Here is a 20,800-nt window from a genome sequence, read left to right as displayed (position 1 = left end):
AAGCTGCCACGGTTTGAGCTGATAACCAATGGAATACCGTGGAGTGAAACAATCCTGGACATATAGAGCGTTGCCAACTGACTAGCAGTGATCGTTTCTTTGACCGCCAGAAAATGTGCAACTTTAGAAAGCCGGTCAATGACGACAAGAATAGCATCATTACCTTTCTGTGATTTGGGAAATCCAGTGACGAAGTCCATCTCAACATGGTCCCATTTCCATTCAGGAATAGAGATAGGTTGCAGAGTTCTAGCAGGTCTTTGATGTTCTGCTTTGATACGACGGCAAACGTCACACTCAGCAACATAACGAGCAATGTCTTCCTTCATATTAGACCACCAGAATCTCTGACGGATGTCTTGGTACATCTTTGTACTACCAGGATGGATACATAGAGGCGTATCATGAGCTTCTTTCATAACTTTCTGAGTCATATCCAGGTTCTTCTCTGCACATGGCACCACTAGGCGGCCTTTGAAGTACAAAGTGCCATCATCAGCAATAGTGAAGAATGAGGGCTTTCCTTCTGCGAGGTAGCGCTTAATCTTGTGGGCTTCAGAGTCATATCCCTGTATTCTCTTGATGGAGCCCAAGAGATCTGGTTCGACAGCCAGGGTATTGAGCGAACCCTGGGAAACAACCCGGAGGTTCATCTTGCGAAACTCCTTAGGAGGGGGAGCGAGTGCACCCGGAGGAACAATATGGAGGTTCAGCTTTCTAAATTCTTCAACAAGCGAGGGCTGAACTTTGTGAACCTGGAGGTGGTTGCAGTAAGACTTGCTGCTCAAGGCATCAGCCATTACATTGGCCTTGCCTGGCGTATAGGAAATACCCAAGTCAAAGTCTGCAACAATCTCCATCCATCTCTGCTGACGGAGGTGCAGGTCTGGCTGAGTAAGCAGATACTTCAGACTTTGGTGGTCAGTGAAGATCTCGCAACGATTACCGAGAAGGTAATGTCGCCACTGCTTCAGCGCATGAATGACAGCAGCAAGTTCGAGGTCGTGAACTGGGTAGTTCTCTTCGTGAGGGCGCAATTGCCGAGAGGCATAAGCAATCACTTTGCGGTCTTGCATAAGGACACAGCCTAATCCTTGACGGGAAGCGTCGCAGTAAATGACGAAGTCCGTCTTAGTATCAGGTGGAGCTAGAACTGGGGCAGAAGTCAACTTGTCTTTGAGTGCCTGGAAACTTTCCTGACATTTGTCTGTCCAGTGGAACTTGACGCCCTTATGCAACAGGTTAGTCAGAGGCCTGGCGATCTTGGAGAAGTTCTCGACGAATCGACGGCAATAGCTGGCGAGACCGAGAAAACTTCTGACTTGCTTAACGTTCTTGGGAGGAGTCCAATCAAGGATAGCCTGGACTCGTTCAGGGTTGACGGCAATACCATCCTTAGAGATGACATGCCCAAGATAGGTTACTTCGGGTAGCCAGAATTCACATTTGGAGAACTTGGCATATAGTTGATGCTCTCGTAGCTTTTCCAGCACAAGACGAAGATGTTCAGCATGTTCTTCTTCGTTCTTGGAAAATACCAGGATATCATCTAGATAAACCACGACGAACTTGTCGAGGTAATCCATGAATATATATAGTTCATCAGACGAGAGAAGGTGGTTGGAGCATTGGCTAAACCGAAAGACATGACGGTGTACTCGTATGAACCATATCGAGTCACGAAGGCGGTCTTTGGGATATCCTCTTCGCGAACACGGATCTGGTGGTAACCCAACCTCAAGTCGAGCTTAGAGAACACTGGTGAACCCGCCAGTTGATCATACAGATCATTGATCCGAGGAAGAGGGTATTTATTCTGAATGGTAGCTTGGTTTATAGGACAGTGGTCTTGAACTAATCGGTTTGTCCCATCCTTCTTCTTGACAAAGAGAGAAGGTGCTCCCCAAGGAGAGCAACTTGGGCGAATGAATCCTTTGCGAAGAGATTTGTCGATTTCCTCCTTAAGCTCAAGGAGTTCATGGGCGGCATCTTGTAGGGTCGTTTGGCTATAGGAGTGGTGCCTGGTTTCAAGTCGATGATGAATTCGACAGCTCTAGTAGGGGGAATCCCTGGAAGTTCTTCAGGAAAGACGTCGAGGAATTCACGCACGACGGGAATGTTTTCAATGCCCTCGAGTGGTGCAGCGTTCAATGCATTCAATGCATAGAGCCTTGCCTCGGCATTTTGCACCAGAAGAACTTGGTAAGTAACTATTTCATCTGAAGGGTGTAGCAGATGGACGGTCTTAGTGGTGCAAACGATTGAAGCAGTATGCGCTTTTAACCAATTCATTCCCAGAATGAGATCAATGCTACAGGACTTCAGTACGATGGGAGAGACAAGAAATTCCAGTCCTTCAATTTCAACAGGAACGTCGTGACTAACCATAGAGGTTTGACATTGGCCTGCAGGGGTGTGTACCACTAGCGGAGTGTTCATCTCTTCGTATTTAATGCCATGCAGGAATGCAAATTCTGCTGATATGAATGAATGGGATGCTCCTGTATCAAATAAAACGGATGCTGGTACTGAATTTACGAGGAGTGTACCCATCACAGTAGCAGGCTGGTCTTGAGCTTTGTTGAGATCAACGTGGTTGGCATGAACACGACCATAAGACTTGGCCTTGTTGCTGCGGGGCTGGTTGCTTCCATGGCCAGTTGCTGGAAGGGCCAGTTGATTCTGGTTCTGGTTGCATTCTCTAGCATGGTGTCCTGGTTGACCACACCTGAAGCACAAACCATTATTGGGAGTGGGAACAGGAGCTTGGGGTGGTGGAGCTGGAAGTCTTGACTGCCTAGATGGTGGTGGAGGCAGACGAGGTGCAGCATGGGTCTGCCTTGGGGCAGATGCATTTGGACGGTACATGCTGTTCGGGATCCATATCTTACGCTTCTGTGAGGGCGGGCCCGAAGATGAGCCCGTGTCACGGTTGCGCCTGTGAGAGCTCTGGTATTCCTGCAGACCAGTTTCGACATTGATGGCCTTGTTCACCAAGGTGGCGAAATCAGCAAAGTCATGCACTAGAAGTGCGAGCTTGATGTCAGCTTGAAGGCCGTCACGGAACTTCTCCTGTCTACGGGCATCAGTTGCAATGTCCTCTTCAGCATAGCGGGACAAGTCCAGAAACTCCCGTTGATAAGCTTCAACAGTTTTGTTGCCTTGGGTGAGGTTGCGGAACTCACGCTTCTTCCGGTCCATGACCCCCTGAGGAATGAAGCGGGCACGGAAAGCAGCTTGGAAGTCTGGCCAGGTGATGATTGTTCCAGCTGGCAGAGTACGCCTGTGGCTGTCCCACCATTGAGCTGCGGGTCCCTTCAGGAAGAAGGAAGCAAAGGTGACATAGCTGGCAGGGGCTACATCGGCAGACTCCATCTCATAGGTGATGTCACGGAGCCAGTCATCAGCATCCAGAGGCTGAGCTGAGCTGCGGTACACAGTTGGGTTGAGGCGCATGTAATCCTGCAGAGTTACTGGGGTTGGCTGCTGGTCCATGTTGGGGCGAGGAAACTGAGCCATCATATTTTCCATGAATTGGCGGTTCAGTTTGAACTGCTGGATCATACCAGCCATGTACTCAGGTGGTGGTGGGGCATTGCCACCACTACCACGACCACCTGGTCTAACCATCCTGCTAATATATAACAGGGGTAGTTCAGCATTGAGAAATTTGCAAAGACAAGAATCATTCATGATGAAACATGCATAATGAAAGGAGCACGATAGCTACTACATAGTAGTCGGCATAACTTACAAAAGGGGTCATGCATAGAGTCCAGTACATAGAGTTCAGTACATAGACTAAAACAACATAGGCGGCACACAGGCTCGCGGCGAATGCATCTAACACTAACAAGCAAGCCTACATCAGTCCCAAGAGGTACTGTGGAGGTAGGTGTAGCCTGAAAGCTGGTAGTGTCGCATCGGGAACTCCACGTCAGCAACCTGGGGTCCGCGAGTACTCTGGTGCAGAACCTGGCGCTCAGGTGGCAGAAGAGGTCCAAGTGCAGGAGAGTGGCCTCCCACATCTGGCTAGCCGACACCCTGGGGCATCACAGTCCTGGCTGGGTAGATCGCAGAACGGGGCAGCTCCCTAGATCGGACAAAGGGGTGCAACAGCGTCAGAGCACGGTAAAGGTGCTGACGGGTGGTGTACAACTCGTGGCGAAGAGCTCGGTTAGCTCGATCCAGCCCATCAGCATGCAGAACCAGGTTCTGATGATAGAAGGGCTCTCGGGTGACAGTGGAGTAGGCAGCAGTATAGTATCCCTCCGCACCAACATCAGATGCGATAGCAATGTGCCTGAAAGGGGAGGTGTCCAACTCCCGATACTCTCCACGAAGACGTGTCAGAGCAGCATAAGCAGCATCGTGGACAGCCATATGGATGGTCACTCCAACGCCATGAGCGGTGTGCAGCACAGTAGTGGAGTCATACTCCCGCGAGTAGAGGTGGATGATGGCACGGTACTGCTCCTGGTTAAAGTCCTGGTAGTCCTCGTAGACGGTGTACTCAGGGTGCCAGCGATAACCCAGATAGGTCATCATCTCAGCTAGCACAGCAGGTGATCCCGAGGCACCAATGGCCGTCGTGTGGCGCACGACCTGCCTTGTGGGTTCCATCTGAAAGCAAAGATGTTTCAAAGGAGTCAAATGACAGTGTGTGAATTGTTCAAAATACTATTCTAAGAAATAGCTATGGCTTATCCAACTTTGGGGTGAATGCGGTCACGGGATCCTAGTGTTAGAGTTAGTAAATACATTTAACCCGAGTAGAAGAGAGTTCAGAGTCCCAGAGTAAAGGTCGAGGAGTAAAAGATCCTAGTACCACCCAATGGCGACATGGGCCCGTAAGACACACAGCCATGTTAGTAAAAGTTTTGTAATGTCTAGACTCGACTTCGGCCAAGGAGTGTGGAAGGGGAATTCCTATAGGCAGTCGGCTCTGATACCAACTTGTGACGCCCCCGATTCAATCGTACACTAATCATGCACGCAAACGTGTACGATCAAGATCAGGGACTCACGGGAAGATATCACAACACAACTCTACAACATAAATAAGTCATACAAGCATCATAATACAAGCCAGGGGCCTCGAGGGCTCGAATACAAGTGCTCGATCATAGATGAGTCAGCGGAAGCAACAATATCTGAGTACAGACATAAGTTAAACAAGTTCGCCTTAAGAAGGCTAGCACAAACTGGGATACAGATCGAACAAGGCGCAGGCCTCCTACCTGGGATCCTCCTAACTACTCCTGGTCGTCGTCAGCGGGCTGCACGTAGTAGTAGGCACCTCCAGTGTAGTAGGAGTCGTCGTCGACGGTGGCGTCTGGCTCCTGGGCTCCAGCATCTGGTTGCGACAACCAGGTAGAAACGAAAGGGGGAAAAGAGGAAGGAAAGCAACCGTGAGTACTCATCCAAAGTACTCGCAAGCAAGGAGCTACACTACATATGCATGGGTATATGTGTAAAGGGCCATCTCAGTGGACTGAACTGCAGAATGCCAGAATAAGAGGGGGATAGCTAATCCTGTCGAAGACTACGCTTCTGGCAGCCTCCATCTTGCAGCATGTAGAAGAGAGTAGATTGAAGTCCTCCAAGTAGCATCGCATAGCATAATCCTACCCGGCGATCCACTCCTCGTCGCCCTGTTAGAGAGCGATCACCGGGTTGTATCTCGCACTTGGAAGGGTGTGTTTTATTAAGTATCCAGTTCTAGTTGTCATAAGGTCAAGGTACAACTCCGGGTCGTCCTTTTACCGAGGGACACGGCTATTCGAATAGATAAACTTCCCTACAGGGGTGCACCACATAACCCAACACGCTCGATCCCATTTGGCCGGACACACTTTTCTGGGTCATGCCCGGCCTCGGAAGATCAACACGTCGTAGCCCCACCTAGGCACAACAGAGAGGTCAGCACGCCGGTCTAAATCCTATGGCGCGGGGGTCTGGGCCCATCGCCCATTGCACACCTGCACGTTGCGAACGCAGCCGAAAGCAGACCTAGCCTAGTAGGCGTTCCAGTCCAATCCGGTGCGCGCCACTCAGTCGCTGACGTCACGAAGGCTTCGGCTGATACCACGACGTCGAGTGCCCATAACTGTTCCCGCGTAGTTGGTTAGTGCGTGTAGACCAAATGGCCAGACTCAGATCAAATACCAAGAACTCGTTAAGCGTGTTATTTTGAAGTAACCGCGGCCGCCGTCCAGGGCCAGGCCCACCTCTCACCTAGGCGGTCTCAACCTGCCCTGTCGCTCTGCCACAAAGATCCACTCGCGGGTACTCCTACGAGCCGACCCGACTTTAGTCACCACAGGTATCATGTATAGAGTATATAAGTATATACCCGTGATCACCGCCCAAGTGATCACGGCCCGATAGTATAGCACAGCAGAGGGACAAGAATGTAGGGCCACTGATGGAAAACTAGCATCCTATACTAAGCATGTAGGATTGCATGTAAAGGTAACAACAGTAGTAGCAAGGACAGGCTATGCATCAGGATAGGATTAACGGAAAGCATTAACATGCTACACTACTCTAATGCAAGCAATATAGAGAAGAATAGGCGATATCTGGTGATCAAGGGAGGGAGGGCTTGCCTGATTGCTCTGGCAAGAAGGAGGGGTCGTCAACAGCGTAGTCGGTCGGGGCACCAGCAGCGGCGTCGGTCTCGTAGTCTACCGGAGAGAAGAGGGGGAAGAAACAATGAATACAATGCAAACAGATGCATGACGATGCATGGCATGACAAAGCGTGATGCTAGGTGTGCCCTAACGCGGTACTAGGTGATACCGGCGAAGAGGGGGAACATCCGGGAAAGTATTCCCGATGTTTCGCGTTTTCGGACAGATGGGCCGGAGGTGAAATGTTGCAGGTTCACTATGCTAGGGACGTGTGGTGAACGAACGGGCTGCGTATCCGGATTCGTCTCATCGTTCTGAGCAACTTTCATGTAGAAAGTATTTTCATCCGAGTTACGGATTATTTTATATGATTTTTCAAAGATTAAACCATTTTCTGGAACTATTTTTCTTAACAGAAATCTATTAATGCGTCAGCAATGCATCCGCATGACGTCAGCAGTCAGCTGACCCGTTTGACTAGTCAAACTGACCAATGGGTCCCACCTATCATAGACAGTGGCCTTAACAGAATTTAATTTCAATTAATCTAATTAATTAGATAACATGGGCCCACTGTCAGTGAGTAATCAATTTAAATTTAATTAAATTAAGTAATTTAATTAGTGTTAGGGGCGGGGCCCACCAGTCAGTGGCACTGGGCTGCCTGGTCAGCAGTTGACTGGGTCAACCCAGTCAACTGGGACCCACGGGGCCCACCGGAAGTGGCTCTGGGATGGCCCCAGGCCAGCCACGTCGGCGGCCGGCGCCGGAGTGGCTCCGGCGACCAAATCAACGGCGGAGGCGCTCGGGACCTCGCCGGAATCGTGCTAGGGGCGGCCGTCTCGCGTGCGGTTGGCACCGTTCGAACACGCGCACGGTGCCGTGTCGGGTGGTGGTGGTGGCTCGCCCGGGGACGGCCGGAATACCCATCGGCGGCGAGCATGGGCGGCGACGGCGTTCGGGGCCACGTTGGGAATGGGCTAGGGGGCACGAGAGGGCGAGAGGAAGGGCTCGCCGGGCTCCTGGGAACACCAGGAGAACGACGGAGGGCTCGGACGGGGGCCATGGCAGCGGTGGCCACGACGGTGACGCAGCAGGGCGGCGGGAGGGTGAGCGCGACGGGGGAGCGAGCTACGGGATGCGGTGAGCTAGGAGGGGAGGAGGAGGAGGTGGAGCTCACTGTGAGAGTGTAGGGTCTCGGCAGCGGGCGCGGGGAGAACCGGTGGAGCAGGTCGACGGCGAGGTCGCGCGGTGGCCGTAGATGAGGAAGAGGAAGAATGCGACAGCGGTGGCGCTCCCGGTCCCGATCCAGTGTCGAGGAAGAAGAGGCGGACCACGACGGGGCTCCCGGACTTGTCGGAGCGGCGAACGATGGTCGGTGGCCGCGGGAATGACGGCGGCACGTCGGCGACCGCGCTTAGGCGGTGGGGAAGGAGGGGGCGGCGTGGATCTGGGGGGAGAGGGAGAGGCGCAGAGGCCGAGAGGGTGAGCGGGGGCGAGTGGGAGAGGGGCCCGAGGAGGCGAGGGCGCTGGCGTCCTTATCCTCGACGCCGGCGAGGGGGGTCCAGCGGGGACGCGCCTATTGCGACCCCGGTCGGGGGAACAGGGGGGAAGGCGACCCGGGGAGGGGCTGGGCCGGCGGTTGGCCAGCTGGGCCAGGTGGGCCGGTCTGGCTTACGAGCAAGGGCCGCCTGGTCCAGTGAGGGAGGGGGGTCTTTTTCTTTTCTTTTCTGTTTTATTTCACTTTAAAATACTTAGGCACTTTCTAAAAAAATGTTTTCTCCACAATAATTACCAGTGCAATATTTGGCACCCACCGAACATTTTTGTTTTGACTTTTGAAAACTTTGGCTGTTTGTCACTAATTCATTTTTTTGAATTTGAAATGTTTTGAACTAACAGTTGATTAGCAACAGTAAGAGTGATGACATGGCATCATCAGGAGAGTTTTACTGTAGCATAATTATCCGGGCGTTACATACTTTGAAGCACAAGTGTCGTAAAAGGATAGGAACATTGTCCCTTCTCTCTTTTTCTCTCATTTTTTTATTTGGGCCTTTTCTCTTTTTTATGGCCTCTTTTTTTTAGTCCGGAGTCTCATCCCGACTTGTGGGGGAATCATAGTCTCCATCATCCTTTCCTCACTTGGGACAATGCTCTAAAAATGATGATCATCACACTTTTATTTACTTACAACTCATGAATTACAACTCAATACTTAGAACAAAATATGACTCTATGTGGATGCCTCCGGCGGAGTACCGGGATATGCAATGAATCAAGAGCGACATGTATGAAAGAATTATGAACGGTGGCTTTGCCACAAGTACAATGTCAACTACATGATCATGCAAAGCAATATGAAAATGATGGAGCGTGCCATGATAAACGAAACGGTGGAAAGTTGCATGGCAATATATCTCGGAATGGCTATGGAAATGCCATAATAGGTAGGTATGGTTGCTATTTTGAGGAAGATATAAGGAGGTTTATGTGTGATAGAGCGTATCATATCACGGGGTTTGGATGCACCGGCGAAGTTTGCACCAACTCTCAAGATGAGAAAGGGCAATGCACGGTACCGAAGAGGCTAGAAAATTGCGGAAAGGTAGGTGTGCGTATAATCCATGGACTCACATTAGTCATAAAGAACTCATATACTTATTGCAAAAAAAATTTAGCCCTCGAAGCAAAGTACTACTACGCATGCTCCTAGGGGAAGGGTTGGTAGGAGTTAACCATCGCGCGATCCCGACCGCCACACAAAGGATGACAATCAACAAATACCTCATGCTCCAACAAATACCGCCACACAAAGGTGTGTACAGAAAGGATGATTGTGGTAAACTTAAAAAAGCAAAGACTCAAATCATACAAGACGCTCCAAGCAAAACACATATCATGTGGTGAATAAAAATATAGCTCCAAGTAAAGTTACCGATGGAAGTAGACGAAAGAGGGGATGCCTTCCGGGGCATCCCCAAGCTTTGGCTTTTAGGTGTCCTTAGATTATCTTGGGGTGCCATGGGCATCCCCAAGCTTAGGCTCTTGCCACTCCTTGTTCCATAATCCATCAAATCTTTTACTCAAAACTTGAAAACTTCACAACAAACTTAGCAGAAAATCTCGTGAGCTCCGTTAGTGAAAGAAAACAAAACACCACTTCAAGGTACTGTAATGAACTCATTCTTTATTTATATTGGTGTTAAACCTACTGTATTCCAACTTTTCTATGGTTTATAAACTATTTTACTAGCCATAGATTCATCAAAATAAGCAAACAACACACGAAAAACAAAATCTGTCAAAAACAGAACAATCTGTAGTAATCTGTAACTAACGCAAACTTCTGGAACTCCAAAAAATCTACCAAAATAGGACGACCTATAAAATTTGTTTATAGATCTTCTGCAATTGGAATCAATATTTTATCACGTTCTGGTGATTTTAACAATTGTTTTCGTGAACAGAAAGTTTCTGGAATTTTCAGCAAGATCAAATAACTAACATCCAAGAAGTTCCTATAGGTTAAACTTGGCACAAACACTAATTAAAACATAGAAACAAATCTAACCAGAGGCTAGATCAAATATTTATTCCTAAACAGAAGCAAAAATCAAAAAAATAAAATAAAATTGGGTTGCCTCCCAACAAGCGCTATCGTTTAACGCCCCTAGCTAGGCATAAAAGCAAGGATAGATCTAGGTATTGCCATCTTTGGTAGGCAATCCATAAGTGGCTCTCATAATAGATTCATATGGTAGTTTCATTTTCTTTCTAGGAAAGTCTTCCATGCCTTTCTTTAAGGAAAATTGGAATCTAATATTCCCTTCCTTCATATCAATAATTGCACCAATCGTTCTAAGGAAAGGTCTACCAAGAATAGTAGGACATGAAGGATTGCAATCTATGTCAAGAACGATAAAATCTACGGGCACATAGTTCCTATTTGCAACAATAAGAACATCATTAATTCTTCCCATAGGTTTCTTAATGGTGGAATCCGCAAGGTGCAAGTTTAAAGAGCAATCATCAAATTCGCGGAAACCTAACAAATCACACAAAGTTTTTGGAATCGTGGAAACACTAGCACCCAAATCACACAAAGCATAGCATTCATGCTCTTTAATTTTAATTTTAATAGTAGGTTCCCACTCATCATAGAGTTTTCTAGGGATAGAAACTTTCAACTCAAGTTTTTCTTCATAAGATTGCATCAAAGCATCAACGATATGTTTGGTAAAAGCTTTATTTTGGCTATAAGCATGAGGAGAATTTAGTACGGATTGCAACCAGGAAATACAATCTATCAAAGAGCAATTATCATAATTAAATTTCTTGAAATCCAAAATAGTGGGTTCATTGATATCTAAAGTTTTAACTTCTTCAATCTTACTTTTATCAATTTTAGCATCAAGATCTAAAAACTCCGAATTTTTGGAACGCCTTCTAGGTAAAGGTGACTCATATTCAGTCCCATCATTATCAAGATTCATATTGAAAAACAAAGATATAATAGGGGACACATCAATAACTTTTAGATCTTCATCTTTATTTTCATAGAAACTAGAAGAACACGCTTTCACAAAGCAATCTTTCTTAGCACGCATCCTAGCGGTTCTTTCTTTGCACTCATCAATGGAAATTATCATGGCTTTGAGAGACTCATTGATATCATGCTTAGGTGGAATAGATCTAAGTTTCAAAGAATCAACATCAAGGGAAATTCTATCTACGTTCCTAGCCAATTCATCAATCTTAAGCAGCTTTTCTTCAAGCAAAGCATTGAAATTCTTTTGTGAATTCATAAATTCTTTAACACTAGTCTCAAATTCAGAGGGCATCTTATTAAAATTTCCATAAGAGTTATTGTAGGAATTACCATAATTACTAGAGGAATTACTAGGATATGGCCTAGGATTAAAGTTTCCTCTATATGCGTTGTTACCAAAATTATTCCTACCAACAAAATTCACATCCATAGATTCATTACTATTCTCAATCAAAGTAGACAAAGTCATATCATTAGGATCAGAAGAAACACTCTTAGTAGCAAATAATTTCATAAGTTCATCCATCTTTCCACTCAAAACATTAATTTCTTCTATGGCATGCACTTTTTTATTAGTAGATCTTTCAGTGTGCCATTGAGAATAATTAACCATAATATTATCTAGGAGTTTAGTAGCTTCTCCTAAAGTGATTTCCATAAAAGTCCTCCCGCGGCTGAATCTAAAAGATTTCTAGAAGCAAAATTCAATCCGGTATAAAATTTTTGTATAATCATCCACAAATTCAAACCATGTGTAGGGCAATTACGTATCATTAATTTCATCCTCTCCCAAGCTTGTGCAACATGTTCATGATAAAGTTGCTTAAAATTCATAATATCATTTCTAAGAGAGATGATCTTAGCGGGAGGAAAATACTTAGAGATAAAAGCATCTTTGCACTTATTCCAAGAATCAATACTATTTTTAGGCAAAGATGAAAACCAAGCCTTAGCATGATCTCTAAGCGAAAAAGGAAATATCTTCAATTTAACAATATCATTGTCCACATCTTTCTTCTTTTGCATATCACACAAATTGACGAAGCTATTTAGATGGGTAGCGGCATCTTCACTAGGAAGGCCGGCGAATTGATCTTTCATGACAAGATTCAATAAAGCAGTATTGATTTCACAAGATTCAGTATCGGTAACAGGAGCAATCGGAGTGCTAAGAAAATCATTGTTGTTGGTATTGGTAAAGTCACACAATTTAGTATTATCTTGAGCCATCGTGACAAGCAAGCAATCCAACACGCGAGCAAACAAGAAGCGAGCGAAAAAGAGGCGAACGGAAAAGAGAGGGCGAATAAAACGACAAGGGTGAAGTGGGGGAGAGGAAAACGAGAGGCAAATGGCAAATAATGTAATGCGGGAGATAAGAGTTTGTGATGGGTACTTGGTATGTTGACTTTTGCGTAGACTCCCCGGCAACGGCGCCAGAAATGGCTCATTGTCAGAGTCAAATCTTGACTTGACTTGGTGTAGGCCTCCCCGGCAACGGCGCCAGAAATGGCTCATTGTCGGGAGTCAAATCTTGACTTGGTGTAGGCCTCCCCCACTTCGCGCCAGAAATCCTTCTTGCTACCTCTTGAGCACTGCGTTGGTTTTCCCTTGAAGATTACAGGGTGATGCAGCAAAGTAGCGTAAGTATTTCCCTCAGTTTTTGAGAACCAAGGTATCAATCCAGTAGGAGGCCACGCCCAAGTCCCTCGTACCTACACAAACAAATAAAAACCTCGCAACCAACGCAATAAAGGGGTTGTCAATCCCTTCACGGTCACTTACGAAAGTGAGATCTGATAGATATGATAAGATAATATTTTTGGTATTTTTATAATAAAGATGCAAAGTAAAATAAAAGGCAATAAAAATAACTAAGTGTTGGAAGATTAATATGATGGAAAATAGACCCGGGGGCCATGGGTTTCACTAGTGGCTTCTCTCGAGAGCATAAGTATTACAGTGGGTGAACAAATTACTGTTGAGCAATTGATAGAATTGAGCATAGTTATGAGAATATCTAGGTATGATCATGTATATAGGCATCACGTCCGTGACAAGTAGACCGACTCCTGCCTGCATCTACTACTATTACTCCACACATCGACCGCTATCCAGCATGCATCTAGAGTATTAAGTTCATAAGAACGGAGTAACGCTTTAAGTAAGATGACATGATGTAGAGGGATAAACTCATGCAATATGATATAAACCCCATCTTGTTATCCTCGATGGCAACAATACAATACGTGCCTTGCTGCCCCTGCTGCCACTGGGAAAGGACACCGCGAGATTGAACCCAAAGCTAAGCACTTCTCCCATTGCAAGAAAGATCAATCTAGTAGGCCAAACCAAACTGATAATTCGAAGAGACTTGCAAAGATAACCAATCATACATAAAAGAATTCATAGAAGATTCAAATATTCTTCATAGATAAACTTGATCATAAACCCACAATTCATCGGTCTCAACAAACACACCGCAAAAGAAGATTACATCGAATAGATCTCCACTAGAATCGTGGAGAACTTTGTATTGAGATCCAAAGAGAGAGAGAAGAAGCCATCTAGCTAATAACTATGGACCCGAAGGTCTGAGGTAAACCACTCACACATCATCGAAGGGGCTATGGTGTTGATGTAGAAGCCCTCCATGATCAATGCCCCTCCGGCAGGACGCCGGAAAAGGCCCCAAGATGGGATCTCACGGGTACAGAAGGTTGCGGCGGTGGAATTAGGTTTTCGTGGATGCCTCTGTTGGTTTGGGGGTACGTAGGTATATATAGGAGGAAGAAGTACGTCGGTGGAGCAACGTGGGCCCCACGAGGATGGAGGGCGCGCCCGGGGGGTAGGCGCGCCCCCCTACCTCGTGCCCTCCTGGTTGCTTTCTTGACGTAGGGTCCAAGTCCTCTGGATCACGTTCGTTCCAAAAATCACGTTCCCGAAGGTTTCATTCCGTTTGTACTCCGTTTGATATTCTTTTTCTGCGAAACTCTGAAATAGGCAAAAAACAGCAATTTGGGCTGGGCCTCCGGTTAATAGGTTAGTCCCAAAAATAATATAAAAGTGTATAATAAAGCCCTTAAACATTCAAAACAGAATATAATATAGCATGGAACAATCAAAAATTATAGATACGTTGGAGACGTATCAGTCATCCACATATAATATCAGAAATGCTACAGAGCTCCCACTCACTTTCTTCTAAATACAGGCTTCTCCAAAAGTCTGTATAAAACCATATGCTTTGATCACACTATCAAAGCGTATATTCCAACTCCGAGATGCTTGCACCAGTCCATAAATGGATTGCTGGAGGTTACACACTTTGTTAGCACCTTTTGGATCGACAAAACCTTCTGGTTGCATCATATACAAATCTTCTTTAAGATATCCATTAAGGAATGCAGTTTTGACATCCATTTGCCAAATTTCATAATCATAAAATGCGGCAATTGGTAACATGATTCGGACGGACTTAAGCATCGCTACGGGTGAGAAGGTCTGATCATAGTTAACTCCTTGAACTTGTCGAAAACCTTTCGCAACAAGTCGAGCTTTGTAGATAGTATCATTACCGTGAGCGTCAGTCTTCTTCTTGAAAATCCATTTATTCTCTATGGATTGCCGATCATCGGGCAAGTCAACCAAAGTCCACACTTTGTTCTCATGCATGGATCCCATCTCAGATTTCATGGCCTCAAGCCATTTTGCGGAATCTCGGCTCATCATCGCTTCCTCATAGTTTGTAGGTTCGTCATGGTCAAGTAACATGACCTCCAGAACAGGATTACCGTACCACTCTGGTGCGGATCTTACTCTGGTTGACCTACGAGGTTCGGTAGTAACTTGATCGGAAGTTTCATGATCATCATCATAAGCTTCCTCACTAGTTGGTGTAGGAATCACTGGAACTGACTTCTGTGATGTACTACTTTCCATCTCGGGAGAAGGTACAATTACCTCATCAAGTTCTACTTTCCTCCCACTCACTTCTTTCGAGAGAAACTCCTTCTCTAGAAAGGATCCATTCTTAGCAACGAATATCTTGCCTTCGGATCTGTGATAGAAGGTGTACCCAACAGTTTCCTTTGGGTATCCTATGAAGACACATTTCTCCGATTTGGGTTCGAGCTTATCAGGTTGAAGCTTTTTCACATAAGCATCGCAGCCCCTAACTTTAAGAAATGACAACTTGGGTTTCTTACCAAACCACAGTTCATAAGGTGTCGTCTCAACGGATTTAGATGGTGCCCTATTTAACGTGAATGCATGAATGCAGCTGTCTCTAAAGCATAACCCCAAAATGATAGCGGTAAATCAGTGAGAGACATCATAGATCGCACCATATCTAATAAAGTACGATTACGACGTTCGGACACACCATTACGCTGTGGTGTTCCGGGTGGCGTGAGTTGCGAAATTATTCCGCATTGTTTCAAATGAAGACCAAATTCGTAACTCAAATATTCTCCTCCATGATCAGATAGTAGAAACTTTATTTTCTTGTTACGATGATTTTCCACTTCACTCTGAAATTCTTTGAACTTTTCAAATGTTTCAGACTTATGTTTCATCAAGTAGATATACCCATATCTGCTCGAATCACCTGTGAAGGTCAGAAAATAACGATACCCGCCGCGAGCACCAACACTCATCGGACCGCATACATCAGTACGTATTATTTCCAACAAGTTTGTTGCTCGCTCCATTGTTCCGGAGAACGGAGCCTTAGTCATCTTGCCCATGAGGCATGGTTCGCAAGCATCAAGTGATTCATAATCAAGTGAGTCCAAAAGCCCATCAGCATGGAGTTTCTTTATGCGCTTTACACCAATATGACCTAAACGGCAGTGCCACAAATAAGTTGCACTATCATTATTAAACTTATATCTTTTGGCTTCAATACTATGAACATGTGTATCACTACTATCAAGATTTAGTAAAAATAGACCATTCATCAAGGGTGCATGACCATAAAAGATATTACTCATATAAATAGAACAACAATTATTCTCTGATTTAAATGAGTAACCGTCTCGCATCAAACAAGATCCAGATATAATGTTCATGTTCAACACTGGCACCAAATAACAATTATTTAGGTCTAAAACTATTCCCGAAGGTAGATGTAGAGGTAGCGTGCCGACGGCGATCACATCGACTTTGAAACCATTTCCCACCGGATCGTCACCTCGTCCTTAGCCAATCTTTGCTTAATCCATAGCCCCTCTTTTGAGTTGCAAATATTAGCAACAGAACTAGTATCAAATACCGAGGCACTACTGCGAGCATTAGTTAAGTACACATCAATAACATGTATATCAAATATACCTTTCACTTTGCCATCCTTCTTTTCCACCAAATACTTGGGGCAGTTTCGCTTCTAGTAACCAGTCCCTTTGCAGTAGAAGCACTCAGTCTCAGGTTTAGGTCTAGACTTAAGATTCTTCACTTGAGCAGCAACTTGCTTGCTGTTCTTCTTGAAGTTCCCCTTCTTTCCTTTACCCTTTTTCTTGAAACTGGTGGTCTTGTTAACCATCAACACTTGATACTCCTTCTTGATTTCTACCTCCGCAGCCTTTAGCATTGCGAAGAGCTCGAGAATTGTCTTATCCATACCTTGCATATTATAGTTCATCACGAAGCTCTTGTAGCTTGGTGGCAGTGATTGAAGAACTCTGTCAATGACACTATCATTGGGAAGATTAACTCCCAGTTGAGTCAAGTGGTTATGGTACCCAGACATTCTGAGTATATCACTACCAGAAACTCGAATTTTCCTGTGAGCCCTAAACCGGCAGGAATATAGGGTATACCGACAAGAATAGTATTTCCTGTCGGCCAGCCGTCAGGCATAGCTTGACAGGGACCTTATTCCTATCGGGTTTTCTCATTTTCCTGACGGTTTTGGACCGACAGGGCCATGTTGGCGTCAGCTTTGGCAAACCAGGGTAATTATATATCCTAGTCAGATGTAACCGGCAGGAAAATAAGAAAGCAATGGACAAAAAAAAGATTTACACATAGCTATTCCAGTACTGAGAATATTTACAACATAGAAACAGCAATATCTTACACCAACCATAGAGTTACATATTCACATCTCTTGAGATATAATTCCATAGAATTTACATACATGAATAGTCAACAAAAATAGAGGTGCAACATTTAACAACACAAGTGCATCAACTAAATATTCGCAATGTGAGACCTCATTTTCTATAATATTTTGTTGCAAGCTTCTCTTCAAGGTTACCCTGCAGTGGACATAATTGAACTTGAAAAAATATGGAAGTGTCAACAGTTTCCTCCAAAAAGGTAACAAGAAAGAGGAACAATATCTATAGGATATAATAAGCATAATATATTTGGTGTATCACTTTTTCACAATAACAATGGAATATATACCATACTTGTTTTTATCACAGCAAAATTACCCAATTTTACAGCTACAGACAAAATAATGGAGTAATAGCATCATATCTTAGACCTGATACAAACCACGCAACTAAGAAAATCCATTCAAATGACAACCTGATCACATGCTTCTGGATTAGTTTGAAAGAACTATCAGCTAACCGCCTGAGTAGATAAGTTATTAGGGAGTTAAGTCTATCCATTTCAGATTTTGAAGAAAAATGGGCAAAGTCGTCATCATCTCAATAATAGAATAAAACCAAAGCAGTATGCAAATATTTGATAATGTAACAGCAGGGAACGGTACCTGTTTGTTCAGAAGAATATGTAGAATTTCTTGCCTTGATTGATAACCTGAACTTGTTGTTGCAGCCTCCTTGTTGTACTGGTAATCTTCCTTGTAACCTGCCATGTAGCTGCTCAATACTTCCTAAGTCATACATAATAAAGCGCGAAATCGGATGGCATGGACAAACTATACTCAAGAACACATTTTGATGGTACTGGCATACTGCATAGTGATACAATAAAAGACACCAATGAAATAGGAAGCGGTTGTGTTTAGACTAAACCAACATGGCCACTAATCGCTCAATAATGCTGATCTCATGATCTTGGGCACATAGGTATGTTTTAATATACGAGACAACTTGACTGGCGTTTATTCATGATAAAACATTGGAGAGGTGGGTGAGAACAAAAGTAAAAATACCTTGATTAGAGCAAAGGCTCTAGCATCTCTTGTAGATCACGAATCTTGCATTTTCTCCTAATCAAGATGAACTGCAAACTAGAAAAATCAGACCTCAAATAGGTGCCGACCAATATTTAGTTTCTACTAGGTTCATGTGCATACAACAACAGAATATGGAAGGGAATAGTACCCGCAAATTACAAGACCAGAAAACAAGATGTGCATAAGCTATATTTGAGAAATTGGTGAAATATTAATTATTAAATGACTACAAGCATACAGTATTATCCATTACCTTGACAATGACCAGTTCAACTCTGTTTTCTTCCTCTTAAGAAGTGATTTTTTGAGTCCTGTAACTTGGAAGATAAAATCAAATTATCTAACACAACCTTTATAAAGGGAGTTGTGCCTGTAGTACTAGTACAATCCCTTGAAGACATACGGCTGCAGAGGAGAGGCATCAACTACACTGGCCTATTCAAAACCAGTGTTTCAGTACAGCCATTTGCTTCCACCAGTACCCAGCAAATGAGGGAGGAGAAAATGCTCGTTAGTTTCTGGTGAATCCAAATGGAGGCACATATGAAAGTTTTCAGGAAAAGGAAATAGATCATAAAGGGGTACAAAAAACAGCAACTGGATCAGGAAGGGCCGGTACCTGGATGGAAATCGGTGGCCATCGGAGAAAGATGCAGTGTCGGTCGAGTGACGGCAGAGGCGTGTACGTTGACGCGATGCTCCTCGGGCAGCAAGGAGGTTGATGGCAAAAATCCTGAGTCGGTCGTTCCTGGTCGACAACCCATCAAAAATGGCGGATGGGGGCGAGAGGTTGGAGAAGGCGCAAACGGCGGCGAAGGATCTGGGGCTCAAACGGCGGCAAACGATCTGGGGACCTACCGGCGACCAAGGATCTGGGGACCTACCGGCGGCCAAGGATCTGGAGACCAACAGGCAGTGAAGGATCTGGGGCGCAGCGGACCGGCGACGAAGGATCTGGGGTGCGGCCGGCCGGCGGCGGCTAGGGATCTGGGATGAATCTGAAAGTAGCTCGGGTGGGGGAGTGATTTGGGATTCTTTTCTAACTAGGGCTTTATTTCAACCTGTTAGCAGCGGGCCAAAATTTGGGGAAGTGGCGGGATGGGCTTTACTTTCGCGGGCGCAGAGATGGGCTTCATTTTGCTGTGAGTCACGCTCGACAAGGATACAAGCTAGTTCTGTGGGCCGAGCTGGAAACGACACCGATATTACTATTCCTGTGGGATTTGGGTTGGCGCACGGGAATATAGTCCATTTTCCTGTGGGCTAGCGTGGGCCCGACAGGAAAATTGTTGACACATAGAAAAATTCGAGTTTCTGGTAGTGTATGTTCACTGACAGAACTATTCTCCTCCATTTTGCAGCTATAGAACTTATTGGAGACTTTTTATTTCTCAATCCAGGCATTTGCTTGAAATACTAACTTCAACTCCTGGAACATTTCATATGCTCCATGACGTTCAAAACGTCTTTGACGTCCCAGTTCTAAGCCATAAAGCATGACACACTGAACTATCGAGTAGTCATCAGCTTTACTCTGCCAGACATTCATAACATCTGGCGTTGCTCCTGCAGCAGGTTTGGCACCTAGCGGTGTTTCCAGGACGTAATTCTTCTGTGCAGCAATGAGGATAATCCTCAAGTTACGGACCAGTCCATGTAATTGCTATCATCATCTTTCAACTTAGCTTTCTCTAGGAACGCATTAAAATTCAACGGAATAACAGCACGGGCCATTTATCTACAACAACATAGACATGCAGAATACTATCAGGAACTAAGTTCATGATAAATTAAAGTTTAATTAATCATATTACTTAAGAACTCCCACTTAGATAGACATCCCTCTAATCATCTAAGTGATCACGTGAACCATATCAACTAAACCATGTCCGATCATCACGTGAGATGGAGTAGTTTTCAATGGTGAACATCACTATGTTGATCATATCTACTATATGATTCAGCTCGACCTTTCGGTCTCAGCGTTCCGAGGCCATATCTGCATATGCTAGGCTCGTCAAGTTTAACCCGAGTATTCAGCATGTGCAAAACTGGCTTGCACCAAGCTCATCACACCCGATCATCACGTGGTGTCTCGGCACGACGAACTGTCACAACGGTGCATACTCAGGGAGAACACTTATACCTTGAAATTTAATGAGAGATCATCTTATAATGCTACCGCCGAACTAAGCAAAATAAGATGCATAAAGGATAAATATCACATGCAGTCAATATAAGTGATATGATATGGCCATCATCATCTTGTGTCTTTGATCTCCATCTCCAAAGCACCGTCATGATCACCATCGTCACCGGCTTGACACCTTGATCTCCATCGAATCATCGTTGTCGTCTCGCCAATTATTGCTTCTACGACTATCGCTACCGCTTAGTGATAAAGTAAAGCAATTACATGGCGATTGCATTTCATACAATAAAGCAACAACCATATGG

At 45.0% G+C, this 20,800-nt stretch overlaps 1 long non-coding RNA gene across 7 annotated transcripts; it reads right to left on the bottom strand.

Moving 5' to 3' along the window:
- Positions 1 to 17,220: 17,220 nt before the first annotated feature.
- Positions 17,221 to 19,375, bottom strand: LOC109780195 (uncharacterized). 7 transcript variants are annotated; one of them, XR_006669003.1, is made up of 6 exons: positions 19,228 to 19,375; positions 18,963 to 19,091; positions 18,597 to 18,861; positions 18,320 to 18,390; positions 17,915 to 18,012; positions 17,221 to 17,447 (listed from the first exon to the last, which is right to left on the bottom strand). It is a non-coding gene; the product is annotated as an uncharacterized lncRNA (long non-coding RNA). The 7 variants fall into 7 exon arrangements; XR_002236962.3 differs by having other exon boundaries at positions 18,597 to 19,091; XR_006669002.2 differs by having other exon boundaries at positions 18,963 to 19,373.
- Positions 19,376 to 20,800: the final 1,425 nt, after the last annotated feature.

This window comes from Aegilops tauschii, chromosome 1, assembly GCF_002575655.3.
Source record: "Aegilops tauschii subsp. strangulata cultivar AL8/78 chromosome 1, Aet v6.0, whole genome shotgun sequence".
Lineage (NCBI taxonomy): Eukaryota > Viridiplantae > Streptophyta > Magnoliopsida > Poales > Poaceae > Aegilops > Aegilops tauschii.
The sequence above is the reverse complement of the archived record's forward strand: the minus strand, read 5'-3'. Positions and strand labels throughout refer to the sequence as shown.